Source organism: Halyomorpha halys, unplaced genomic scaffold (genome assembly GCF_000696795.3).
Source record: "Halyomorpha halys isolate HHAL.00 unplaced genomic scaffold, Hhal_1.1 Scaffold3.1, whole genome shotgun sequence".
Taxonomy (NCBI): domain Eukaryota; kingdom Metazoa; phylum Arthropoda; class Insecta; order Hemiptera; family Pentatomidae; genus Halyomorpha; species Halyomorpha halys.
In genome coordinates, this window is record NW_027115249.1 from 1,126,566 (window position 1) to 1,141,475 (window position 14,910).

At 31.1% G+C, this 14,910-nt stretch overlaps 1 protein-coding gene and 1 non-coding gene across 8 annotated transcripts in view; one reads left to right on the forward strand and one right to left on the reverse strand.

Annotated features, from left to right (window-relative positions):
* The window catches only part of Trpgamma (Transient receptor potential cation channel gamma), a 980,713-nt gene that overhangs the window by 272,035 nt on the left and 693,768 nt on the right, over positions 1-14,910 (reverse strand). The window lies entirely within an intron of this gene.
* On the forward strand, positions 8,326-8,397 carry TRNAH-GUG (transfer RNA histidin (anticodon GUG)). Its single transcript has one exon. It is a non-coding gene; the product is annotated as a tRNA-His (tRNA).

The window sequence follows — 14,910 nt, forward strand, 5'->3', positions numbered from 1 at the left end:
ATATATACACTTTTATACCATTTAAAATTGAATAGAAAACATATTACAATAAGTATATTCATAATGTTGTGTTAAATTAAAAACACATTTAACATTTTCAATAATGCCTGTTGAACAGATTCGATACTTAGGACTCCATCTTGACAAGAGACTTACTTGGAATTCACACACAAGACTGAAACGACAAGAAACTGCTCGTAGATTCCGATTGCTACAACACTTACTTGACAAACGCTCAAAACTTCCCATTCACTACAAAAAATTAGTATACACTACAATAATCAGACAAATTTGGACATATGGAATTGAGCTTTGGGGCTCCGCCAAACCATCAAATTCTTCCCGCATCCAATCTTTACAATCCAAAATCCTACGTAAAATCCTTGATGCTCCTTATTACGTCACAAAAATAAACAAAGACCTTAACAGGTTACAGATTTGACCCAAAACAGATATGCGTCTATTCTTTCCAAACTCCTTGTAATATAATAGTCTTAGTCGGAAATATAGCGCTTTGTCGATGACACTTGTGTGCTTCCAGTTTATAATATCCCTTTAATTACATCCCGAACTCTTCAATCCCATATCACAACGCAATCCTCGAAGAATGGAACCGAAATTAAAGGATAAAAATAAATTTCAACAAATCCCATCAAATCACCTTTACCCTTCGTCGTAAACCTACCGATTCCCCTACAGTATTCTTTAATAATGTTACTTTTACCCTGTAGAACAGATCCGCTACCTTGGATTACATCTGAACAACAGACTAACTTGGAATCCTCATAAAAAACTGAAAAGATAGGAAACTACACTATTATATACATATACAATATACAAAAGACTGATCTACATGACTATAATAAGGCTTATCTGGAAATAGGGAATTGAGCTTTGGGGCTCCACTAAATCATTGAATTTCTCCCGGATCCAATTCTTACTGCCCGAACTCCTTTCTAAAATCCTCAATGCTTGCGTTATCAAAAATAAAATTAACCAAAAAGACCTTAATGTGCCATCTGTGATCTAGCCCGAACCAGATATCATTCCTTCCATTATAACCTCCCTAACCACTCAAACCTACTGATTTCTAACCATGCTTCCTTTTCCAGGATCCTCTGAGGAGCTTGAAAAGAATATGGCCTCCAGGATTTCTAATGTGAAAATGTTTTATGTAAAAAAAAAAAAAATGCAGTGTACATATCAATAAAAAAATACCAAAAAAAAAAGTTTTATCTTGAAATAAACTCAATGTCAACTATTTGTCAAAATTAAGCTCGAATTATGTTACTTTTGGTATTACGTGATTTAGCATTTTATCATTCTACTAATAAATAATTTTCTATTTTCTCTTTCAATTAAATACAAAAAGTTTCCTGCCAAGAAAGGAACAGATTAATTTTACAAAGAGAGAATCCTGTACAAATCCCAAGGGAGCATTTGAATTACTCAACAATTAAGTTGTTTGTCCCCGGGAAACAGCCCAAGTTAAAAGTCCAAAGTAAACATCGCTCTAATAAATAATAAAATTTACCCTCCTCCGCTCTCGAAAGTTGTTGCTGTAACTTCTCACCAGTTGTAAACCGAACTCAACTTTTTTTCTCTTTTATTACTCCGGGAAACAAAATATTCTTTGAAATATTCTTGCCTTTTGTTTTTGGCATTTAGAAATAAATTCCCTAGGTTTTGTGTAAGAAATCAACATTTTAGGACATAACATTTCTTCCTAGAATCATAAAAAATATAATTATGTAGAATCTCCCAAATTAAATCCCAATGCTTTATATTTTTGATGTACTAATAAATATACTGAACAACTGTATATCTTGTAGTATATAATATTTAAACCATTTGAAGACACGAATAAAAAAAGGTGACAAAAGCCCGTTTACTTTGTTACAGATTACAGGGTTTACTGCTACTCTCTAACGTATAAGGGGAAATGAAAATGGTTAGCTATAGGTAACTATATAGGTATAGTTAGAGGAAATAAAAAATGGCGGCTATATCAAAACTTAAAAAAAAATTTTTTTTTTTCGTAGTTCTATATCTTTTAAACTACCAACAACACTAGAAAACCTAAGAGAAAATCATTTAGAGAAGATTAAATTTTCTAAAATATGAGTCTGAATAGAGCTATTTACGTTCAATATTTCCCAAGATACGGTTTTTTAAAACATATATACTGAAAGATATATATAAAGCTAATGAATTTAGTTTAGGAAATATTTATATCAAAAGGTATTCGACACAACGACGTATATTAACGCTCATGTTAAAGCTATTTTAATGTTCTACAAAGTAGATTATGACATTTATCTTTGTAGGAATAGCAGTTTTCCTGATATTTGCTAAAATAAATTGATTTATAGTTGTTCGGATGATAAGCTTGATTTTTGAAAATCTTTATTTCAGAAACCATAGGACGAGCAGATGTCCGTCAGCACTCAAATTAAAGCTAGTTAGATTTACCATAAAATAGTTTATAATGTTTACCTTAGGCTTCATCATATTATATAGGTTTTATGATATTTCGAAAATATTTTTTTGTTTAAGTAATGTGATTTACAACTGTACAAATAATAATACAATAAGTAAATATGTTGTATGTTTCATATATACTTGAAAATATTGGGTAGGAACCACCCATTGGTGGTACTTCAAGCATTAATTTAAATTAGAAGGTAATAAGCCATTAATTGTATCCCAAAATCTCCAATCCCATATCACAGCGCTCGAAGAATGGTATCGGAATTGGAGGACTAAGATAAATTCCAACAAATCCCATCAAATCACCTTTACCCTTCGTCGTAAACCTACCGACTGCCCTACAGTTTCATTTAATGATGTTACTCTTACCCCTGTCGAACAAATCCACTACCTTGGACTACATCTAGACAAACGATTAACCTGGAATCCTCACCCAAGACAGAAAAGACTGAAAACTGCAAGTCGATTTCGACTATTACACCACTCAGACAAACGGTCTAAACTTCCAACACATTACATGACTGTAATAAGGCCAATCTGGACATATGGAGTTGAGCTTTGGGGTTGGTATTCAATCCTTACAATCCAAAATCCTTCGTAAAATCCTCAATGCTCCTTACTTTGTCACAAATAAAATCATATATAAAGACCTTAATGTTCCCTATGTAACGGATCTAGCCCGAACCAGATATCACTCATTCCATTATAAACTCCCTAACCACTCAAACCCTAGTTTCTAACCTTGCATCCTCTTCCATTCCTGACAATCCTCCGAGGCGTCTGAAAAGAAGATGGCCGCGAGACCAGCTAATGTAAAATGTCATTAGAGTGCTACCAATGGGTAGTTTCTCTAAACACCTGTAACATTCCAACTAAGATCAGATTTACTAAATGATTATAATGTATAGTTGTAATAAATAAATATTTAAAAAAAAAAATAGAAGGTCCCGTGGCCATCTTCTTTTCAGACGCTTCGGAGGATCCAAAATATATTAACAAAATGATGGTTTCTACTTATTCTCACAAAATTTTTGATGTAAGAAAAGTCATATCTCAAGAACCAAACATTATGGTACTGTAAAGTAATTTATACCATTAATGTTCTTAGGGGTAGTAGTTGTTTATTTACTTATGAAATTTTGTCCGGACAACTAGAAATCAATTTATTTTTGCATATATCATAAAAACTACTACTCCTTTAGAGATCAACGTCATAAACTACTTTATAGCATATTAAACTACTTTAACTTGAGTGTTATTAGACACTTGTACGTCAAATGGTTCACGAGATATGAATTTCGCGCAATAAATTAATAGCTACTCATTTTTTATGAAATGTTGCTTTTTAAAAAGCTCTCGAGAACTGTTTAACGTAAATTATTCTATTATGGTTTAAATTTACTCTCCTTTAAATGATGTTCAATTAGGTTTTTTTAGTGTTGTAGGTAGTTTTAACTATATGGAACTTGGAATGTCAAATTATTTTCCATCTTTTTATTCTACCTACCTATACTTGGCACACTCATCAACTTTAACTAGTAATTATACCTAGTTTTGATTAAAGTAATCAAAAATTGGGATAAAATAAATGACTTTTTTCCCTCATAGGCTCTTGTACTATAAGCATGGTCTAAACTGTACATACTATCATGAAAGTATACAATCGTGACAATTCAGCCGCAATATATCTAGAATGATAGTTGACAGTGAATGCGGCAACAGTGGAGTTACTATCACGTTAACTAACATGATATCTCTTGATACGATCCCACCTTATCAACATTTGCCACACTACCTCTATTTTACTTATTTATTTTTTTCTCTTCTTCTCTCGTCCCTTTTTCAAATTAACTAGTTTCTGTTATTAGAGGACTTTTCGTATCTTATTAAGGGAAAAACGAAAAGCAAGATCGAAGTGGCATAGGACCAGATATCCAACTGACAAAACGTATTACACCAAATTGAATAAAAAACTAAAAGTAGAAATAAGAAAATACAAAATTCAAAATTTAATTAACTTTACTGAAAATCTTACAACTACTGACAAATAATTATGGACAACTAAAAAACTGCTGAATTTCAAAGATTTTAACCTCCTACTTCTCACCAAATCCCAATCCTGGACCAGAACTGACGCAGAAAAATCACAAACATTCGGACAACACCTCTCTAAAACCTTTATTCCACATCCTGATATTGTTAACCATTTAATTCATCTTGAATGTATGAAGCAGAACTAAATATTCCGCTCCAAATGACCCTTCCACCTAAAGCATTTCATCCTTCTGAAATATCTATATAAGGCCAATCTGGCCATATGGAGTTGAACTTAAATTCCTCTCGTATTCAATCCTTACAATCCAAAATCCTCAATGCCCCTTACTTTGTCACAAATAAAATCATCCATAAAGACCTTAATGTTCCCTATGTAACCGATCGAGCCCGAACCAGATATCACTCCTTCCATTATAAACTCTCTAACCACTCAAACCCCTTAGTTTCTAATCGCATCCTCTTCCATTCCTGGCAGTCCTCCGAGGCACCTGAAAATAAGATGGCCACGAGACCAGCTAATGTAAAATGTCATTAGAGTGCTACCAATGGGTAGTTTCTCTACACGCCTGTAACACCAATTTAACTTAGATCAGAGTTACTAAATGTATTATAATGTACAGTTGTAAATAGCAATAAATAAATATTTAAAAAAAAAAAACTATTGGAGGACAATTGTTTGTTTTGTTAAGTGTACAAATATCATTATTTTTTGTTATTAATTTTACTTTTATCTTTTATTAAGAAGCATTATTCTTATCTATTTATTTTATCTTTTTTCTTTCTTTTAATTATAACATTGTATATAGTTAGGGGTGTCTTTTGTATGAGACTATACTCTCTCCCCCCCCCCCATAACCAATTGTTAAAAATATATATAATGTAACGGTTATATCAGCCATATAAGGCCCATCAGGCCGATCTGGTATAAAATAAATAAATAAAAAAAAAGTGAAAGTTAGCATTATTTAGCGATAAAACCCTTTTTATCAAAAACAAAAAAATAAATGTTGCTCTTCCCTTAGTATAGATCTAGAATAAAAATTATTTTATTTATGTTTAGAACTTAAAACTTCAAAATGACAATATTGACCCACGACATAACGGCAAGAATAAAATATACAATATTGCACAAATTCGTGCCAGATCGCAGTCCCATTTAATATTTCGGTGCCGGGTCGAAATTAGAAGAGTGAGCACGAGATGCAGCCGATTCCTTATAGAGTGCGTGCCAGCTTCGGGTCACGCAACCATTGTCTTCAGCTATCAAAGGATTTATAACCTTCTCCCGGGCTAAACTATATTTCTATCAATAAGCTTTATAATATTACATTTTTATATTGTCTTCAAATACAATTCAAAGGAGTGAAGTGATGAAAGATGACATTATTGAATTGAAGGAATAGAAACAAAAAAGTGAGGTTAGCTGAAAGATGTCTGATTGTGCCGCTATATATTTGTTTAACTGTGCAGATTTTAGCAAGTGTGTGAACTAATTAAAACAGAGAAGGATTACCAAAGGGGGAAAAGTCAATTGATAAATAACAAATACATTTTTTTTTTTGGTTATTTATTTATTAATATTTACAACTGCAATAAAAACATATACAACAAGTAAATATGATACAACGGCATTTTACAAACACGTGGAGAATCTATACATTGATAGAACTCTAATAACATTTGTAGAAGAGAAGATCTCGAGACCATCTTTTTTTCAGACGACTAGCAAGATTATCAGATAATGAAGGAGACTAGGCTAGAAAGAAGTAGATTTGGGTGGTTAGAAAGTTTATCATGGAAGGATTGGTATCTGGTTCTGGCCAAATCGCAACATATGAAACATTGAGATCCTGATGGATAATATGATTTGTAATAAAGTAAGGAGAGTTAAGGATTTTAAGATAGGATTGTAAGCTTGGATACAAGATGAATTCAATGGTTTAGTGGAGCCTCAAAGCTCATCTTCGTAAGTCCAAATAGTCCTTATTATAGTCATATAAATGAGTCTTTTGTAATTATTTTATACCGTTTTTATAATAAATGTTGTAATAGTTTGAATTGACGGGTCTATGAGGATTTCAAGTACGACATTTGTCCAGATGAAGTCCCAGGTAACAGATCTGTCCGACAGGAGTAAGAGCAACTTTATTAAGTTTACCTGCAGTAGGGCAGGAAGTGATGGGCTTAAGATGAAGGATGAATGTGATTTGAAAGGATATAATAAATTTTATTGTGATGACAAATTCATTTGAAAACAAAAATTATAAATTTATGTACATACAAATATTTTTACAATAATTAACTATTGTTCAGAAATCGTTTCTATTCTTTTGTGGAATAATATGAAATTATAGTTCGTTTGAACTTTAAATAATCTATTTTATGGTCCCTGACCGTATCTGATTGAACAATTGAATTTGAAAATCCCAATAATGTGGAAAACTTTCTTTTGTTTGTCCATAAATATATATATTCTTCAAACTTTATAGCTAATTAATTTCAATAGCGTAAAAAAGCATTGTGTTAAAAAAAATAATTTTTCACTGAAGATTAATTTAACAAAAAGTTAATTATATCCGCCGATAACATTGAATACATTAGCCTCCATATTTTAATATATAGCCTCGATTTTATTTTATAAAAAGAGATTTGGTACAAGCCAAAACCAATCGGAGGGAGCTACATTTAAGCCGTAATTACATTTTTTTTTTAATAATTTATTTATTGATATTTACAATTGTATAAACATATATACACATCAAGTAAATTTGCTGTGATATTATGACATGATAAAAACATGTGGAGAATCTACCCATTGATAGAACTCCAAAAACATTTCTAAAGGAAAAGATCTCGAGGCCATCTTATTTTCAGACGTCTAGGAGGATTATTAGGTAGTGAAGGAGAAGCCAGGTTAGAAACGAGTTGGTTTGGGTGGTTGGGAAGTTTATTATGGAAGGATTGGTATCTGGTTCTGGCCAAATCGGCAACATAGGGGACATTGAGGTCCTGATGGATGATTTGATTTGTGACAAAGTAAGGAGCATTAAGGATTTTGGACTGTAAGGATTGGATTCGAGAGGAATTAGATGGTTTAGTGGAGCCCCATAGCTCAACTCCGTGTGTCCAGATAAGCCTTATAACAGTCATGTAGATCAGTCTTTTGTAATGGATTGGAAGTTTGGACCGTTTGTCTAGTAAATGTTGTAATAGTCGGAATCGACGAGCAGTTTCCTGTCTTTTCGGTCTTGTATGAGGATTCCATGTCAGTCGTTTGTCCAGGTAGTTACATTTAAATCAGGTTGTTATATTTCAGCATGAAAAAGGTGAATGAAATCAAAATTTTAAGAAAATTATGTATAATTTCGCATTGCTTTAGTGGATATTACAATAAATATGCATAAAAAAACTTTTTATTAAATTAATAATTTGTTGCCACTTCCTGGAGGGGTTCAGCTCCCCCCCTGGGTATGCCCACGATATCTACTGGGAGAGTCCTGGCAGGAGTAAACTAGTAATGTATTGTAAGCTAAACACAGTCACCTGGTACAGACGTTGTACCATATTTTTCATTTCTATGGAGGCTGAGTAATAGTAGAATATTATCATTAGTAATTTATTTCAAATATATCAAAATTAATTAAGAATTAATTATATGAAACAACAAATCTCTATTATATTGCCGGCGACTTGGCAGTAGCTTTGGACAGGACAACTTTCTCCAACTTCCTTCACGCTCCAATATCCCAAATACTCCAGATTTCTTTCAGCTCCTGTACAGCCGTGATCGTCTAGTGGTTAGGACATTGCGTTGTGGCCGCAATAACCCAGGTTCGAATCCTGGTCACGGCAGGAAATTTTTTGAAATCTTTTTTTAAAAACATTTTAGCGCTACTTTTATGTTTGATTAAGATAAAAATAAATATTTTTTATCTGGATTATCTCTATAGAAAGTCTGGTGAGTCAATTCATAAAAAATTGTTTGAGATTAATAACTTTCCGTTGAATGAAATTTGTATTAAATTATCATAACATGGTACAACGTTTCGGGACCACTGTCCCATATTCATGTACTTTAAACCTACAACAATAATAAACCACCATAATAACAATCTTCATCCATATTTATTATAATTCATACAATTATATTCACCTCATAAGTTATAGTAGAAAAAAGAGGGAACAGTGTAAAGCTTGACATGATTTCCTATATGAAATTATGAGGTTTAAAGTACATGAATATGGGACAGTGATCCCGAAACGTTGTACCATGTTATGATAATTTAACACAAATTTCATTCAACTGGAAATTATTAACATGATTATTACAAAAATTCTAAATTTGTTCACTACAATTTTTATTATTACATATACCGAAATAGAGATGATAAGCGACTTCGTGCTTTGATTATGTCGGAAAGGTATTTTATACCTAAATATATGTATATATAGTTGACCGTAGAAATTTATATATAAGAAGATGGTCAGGGTTGTGATCAAAAAAAGAACAGATAGTTTATAACTATTTTAATGTCCGACGTTTCGCCCCACTTTGCAGAGCTTCATCAGGTTTGTTCAAAGCGAAAAGTTGAACACAGTTCAACGGTCGAATCTTTCTGTTCAACCTTTCGCTTTGAACAGCCCTGATGAAGCCCTGCAAAGTGGGGCGAAACCTCGGACATTAAAATAGTTATAAACTATCTGTTCTTTTTTTGACCGCAACCCTGATCATCTTCTTTTTGTACCCAAATATATATTTACTTTTAAGTTATTATATTACAATCCAAAATCCTACGTAAAATCCTTGATGCTCGTTATTACGTTACAAATAGACTCATTCATAAAGACCTTAACATCCCTTTCTTTGCAGAATTAGCCCATAAAAGATATGCGTCTTTTTATTCCAAACTCCTTAACTATCCTAGCCCATTAATTCTTAATCTTTCATTCTTAACAATCTCTGATAATCCTCCGAGGCGTCTGAAAAGAAGGTGGCCACGAGACCTTCTAATTTACATTAATGTTTGAAGTACCACCGATGGATGGTTCCTTTTCAAGATTTTCAAGTGTATATGAAACATACAACATATTTACTTATTGTCTTATTTTGTACAGTTGCAAATTACATTAAATAAAAAAAAAAAGTTATCAGTGAGTTTGACTGTTTGTCGTTTTATTGTTTGTGAATTATTATTTTAATTTACATTTCATTGTAATAAAGTTTTAATTTAACTCAATATTCTCGATCAAGAAAAAAAACATAAAAATGTACTCGATAGTACGAATAGTTTATAGGAGTTTAAAAATGATTTAAATGAGATACATCCTTCAATAACAAGATTCATTATTATTCTATTTTATAGGCGGTTAATCATCGCTTTCTTACAGTTCGGAATATAGCAATAACCGGAGAAGATCTTCATACACCGTGAGTAATGACAAAAGGATTTATAATAATAATAAAAAATTAATAATAACAATAAAAAGAAAACTAAAATAGTCACTAATCTATTTATATTAAGCTAAAATAATATAGTATTATATTTTAGCACACAATAAACAGTTAAATCATTATTTGAGTTTGACTTTTGCCGCATCTTCAAGAAGGTGCTTCGTTTTATAATGAAAAGTTATGTATAAATAAAAATTTTGCAGATATAATTAATATAAATATATATATCTAAATGCTATTATTTAATTATATTATAAAACATTAATGACAAAACTATATGCTGTTTCCTGACGTGTATTTTAGAGTCCTAGCAAGAGAATCTTTCACATCCTTTAGGACCAAAAAGCAAATCTATATAATCTTTATATAATTAATATTACATAAATAAACCATAGTTAATTGTAAATATTTTTTTTTATTTCCTGATCCCCCTTCTACTCTTTTAACTCGAGATCCTAACCTACATAGTTTTCCTTTATCCTGAATTAAAGAACGCCTTGCGTTAAAAAACCTTATATCTTTTTTGTTATAAGTTTGTCTTTCTTCTCATTTACAAAATCATATGTTAAATTACAAATAGACCTTTGTAGTGGAGTGAGTTAAGCTGTTTGAAGATGGTTGACATTTGATTCCGCCCTAAGTGGGCTTATACTATGTGGCTGTCCCACGGATTGAAAATTTGACCATCCAAATGTGTAGAATTTATTGGTTATTTTATACGAATATAAGATAACTAATAGTAAGTAACAAATATAGAATTAACAAGTAATAGGATCTTATCCTGTTCTGTAAGATAACCAACTAATAGGATCCTATCCTATAAGATAACAAGCCAAAAGGATCTAATACTGTCATATAGGACAAGCAACCTATTCTAACTACAGTGAGAAGGCCGAATTTTCTTTCTCAGTGACCACCACCAAATTACAGTCAACACGCCCTGCCAAAATTGAAACGAAATAAACTATATCCCTTACATATCGACACATTTTGAACATAATACTTTTTTTTTCACTTTTTTCTGCATTTCAGTAGCCCACTTTCTTGTCATATCTTTTATTCTTGTTTCTCTAAATTCTCACATTTTTTTTTTAATTATTTTTATATTCACTACCCTTCTTGTTTCATTTATATTCATGTATCTATCTTTTAATTTATATTCATGTGTTATCTTCTTAAGTGTACTTATATTAATTACTTTATTATTAATTTTTTATTATATTTTACACTTTTCTGTATCCCCGCTCATTTGGTATATTTTGTTTTTTAATCTCTTACACACATTGTATCCCATTATTTTATTTATTTATATTTTATCCCATTGTTTTTTTTTATTTATTTTTATTTTATTAATATTTCTTCTCCCCCTATTATGTATATTACCATTTATTGTTCACCTAATTTAAATACTTTTTTTACTATGTTTACTTTACAAATTATTTTCGTTATTGTGCCATAACTGCCATCCCCACTCCTCCCAATACAAACTGTCACTTTGTCTTTGACTGCCGTCAAAACAGGTATGCATTCTGTCTCATCATTTGATTTGTATTTTTTTTTTCTTTTTTCATCTCTTTATTTGTACTTTCTTTAATATTTCTTCTCTAATCTATCTGTTACTATTACCCTTTTCATTTACTATTTACAACCTTTAATTTTTCTTATTATATCTTACTTTTCATTTATATACATATTTTATACATGTATTATAACTTAAACTTTAACTAAAGGGTGAATGAAGTAGGCAGGAAGGAACCTTTCTCTTGAAGGGTGGTTAATATTAGGGGTATTCAAGATGTGTTAAATGTAAAATGTTTTACCATGTTAAATGTTATAAGTATAAGATTGTGAGCAGCCCTATTAAAATCATGCTAAACCGTAAATGCTTAAGAGCTCCTAGCGGATTTTTTTTAATCTACTGCGGTACGCAAATAACGCAACTGCCACTCACTACCTTAATTTGAGTAGAAATCAATCTTCATTTTTTTTACAGTATTGATATTTCACATTATTTTCAGTGGCAATATTTTCCTGTAATATTTTTTCAAATGAGCAAACCTTTTATATTTAACTACCTTTTACTTCATCCATCTATTCCAATATTATAATAGTTCAGATGTAACTACCTTTTTTTTTTTAATGTATTTAGTCAGTTAGTTTTTAATATATATATTTTTCTCCAATCTGGTGATCTGGGATTATGTAGTTGGAATCAAGGATGGGATACTAGTATAAAATTAAAATTACCTTTGTAATTATTCTAAATTGGCCTCTTCTCGGAATAATAAACTTTTTTTCATTTTATAATTCGAAGACAGTTCAAGAATTTGCTATTAACATTAGTCATACATAAGGTAGAGTAATTTCATTCACTATATTTAATTATATTATTGAAAACTCATCTAGAAAGAACCTATAATATTAAGAAGATATGGTTTTGAGTGAAAACCGTATGACAATATAGCAAACACAATAATGACAGGGTGACAGCCCGAAACGTTGTTTATGAATCAATAAATAAAGAAATTTAGATAAAGATGAGTACTTTCATTCCCTACATCTAATTACAAAATATCGAAGAATTTTGTGCATAACTAAAGGAGAAAAAATGAATAAAAAGATCCAACTTGAACAGTAAAAGCTGAGACCATCCGATTGCATGATTTCGTTATCTTTTGTTAAACTGTTCTTGGCAGGAACAAAATTTATATTTCTTACTCCCTTCTCGAGAAATGCAAAAATACGAATTTTTTTGACCACAGAAAATAATTTTTTTTTGCCTTTAAGACGAAGTGACCAGTCCCATAAACCCTTGACAACGAACCCTTTTCTGCAGGGTGTAGGTCTACGTGAGAATGGATCCACATGAAAGAGCCGTAGGGTTAGGTAGTGCTTTGAATGAAAGGGCACACCTTATGAATGAAATAAGGACACCCTCGTTTCAAGATATATATGGAAGTAGAGAGGGGTGTTGCTACAATATAGTATCGAGAAGGAGGGCAAAAATAAAAAAAAAAAATCTAATAAATAGGGGTATTCATGATGTTGTGTTAAATGTAAAATGTTTTACCATGTTAAATATTATAAGTATAGGGTTGTGAGCAGCCCTATTTAAACTTATGTTATATGTTAAATGCATAATAGCTCCTAGCGGATTTTCTGAGCAACTTGTTTTTTAACCTTTCCTTCCATAACTTCTCATTATTGTTTACATCCAAGTTTTGATTAAAGTAATTTATTACAACATGCCCAAATTGAGTGAAAAATGAATGTTTGGCTACTGAGTGCCTTTTTGAACTTTTAACTTGTGAGGAACATAATCAAGATTAGCTAATTGACAACTGTCATTACATTATTATTGTTGTCATCCTTGCTTTATTAGTTATAAAAACATCCAAAACAAACACAAATAAAGCACAAACTACGAGCAAGTAAACTAACACAACAAACAAAACGGTTACGAGCTCAGCTGGTCTGTTGCGTGACGTCATTCTTCATTTAACTACTCTCAACCATGTAATCATGATGTTGTGTTAAATGTAAAATGTTTTACCATGTTAAATCTTATATGTATAGGATTGTGAGCAGCCCTATTTAAAGTCATGTTAAATAGTAAATGCGTAAGAGCTCCTAGCGGATTTTCTGAGCAACTTGCTTAATAACCTTTCACTTTCAAAACTTCATGTTATTGTTTACTTCTAAGTTTTGATTACAGTAATGTATTATAACATGCCTAAAATAAGTGAAAAGTAGAAATTTAAAAGTTAGGCTACTGATTATGTTTTTTAAAAAGTCCAAAACACAAGACAAAAGAAAAAAACAAAAAACAAACTACGAGTAAGTAACCTAACACGACAACAAATAAAACAGTGACGAGCTTATCTTGTCTGGTTCCTGACGTCATTCTCCATTTAACAGACCTAGTAACAGACTCTCAACCATGTTACATGTTATATCGTTTCGACATGGTAAAAGAAGGAAAAATTTCTCCATTTAACACGCTTTAAAATATTAAACTAAAGATCATGATTACCCTTATATGTTATATTGTTTTAACATGATAGAAAATATTTCCCCATTTAACATGAATTTTTTCTATTTAACATGTTAAACTAAAGATCATGAATACCCCTATTATAAAATAACCAATATACGTACCGATCTACAGTATCTTTCTTTATTATTATTATGTTAATGAAAAACCAAAATTACAACTAAACCATTACAAAACGGCAATTGACAACAGATTCCATGTTTTACTAAAATAAAGACAGTAAAGAAGATTTTTAAATCACACATGGGACAATGAGGACGTGTTATTGTATGGGCCGACTAGGCAATTACCTGCACGCGAAATGCTCATACGATCAGAGCAAAGAGACCTTTTGTCATCAGATTTCATAATACGCTTAATATCGGCACAAACGTTTGTTATATCTTTTTAAGACCTTCTTATATTTTACCGACATACTTTCAAATTTTTTTTTAATCTGCTGCGGTTCGCGAATAACGTAACTGCCACTCACTACCTTAATTTGAGTAGAAATCAATCTTCGTTTTTTTTATTGATATTTCACATTATTACCTGTGGTAGTATTTTCCTGTAATATTTTTTCAAATGAGCCAAATTGACTGAATCAAATTCGACATACGTCAAGTACCAACTCTTCTCTCGTTTAAAACCTTTTATATTTAACTACCTTTTACTTCATCTATCTATTCGAATATTATAATAGTTCAGATGTAACTAACTTTTTTTTTCCATGTATTTATTCAGTTAGTTTTTTAATTCATTTAATATTTTTTTCTATTTAAGTTATAATTAAGTGTGGCCACATTAGGGGTATTCATGAGCTTTGGTTTAACATGTTAAAGCGTGTTAAATGGAAAAACTCATGTTAAATCGAAAAAAA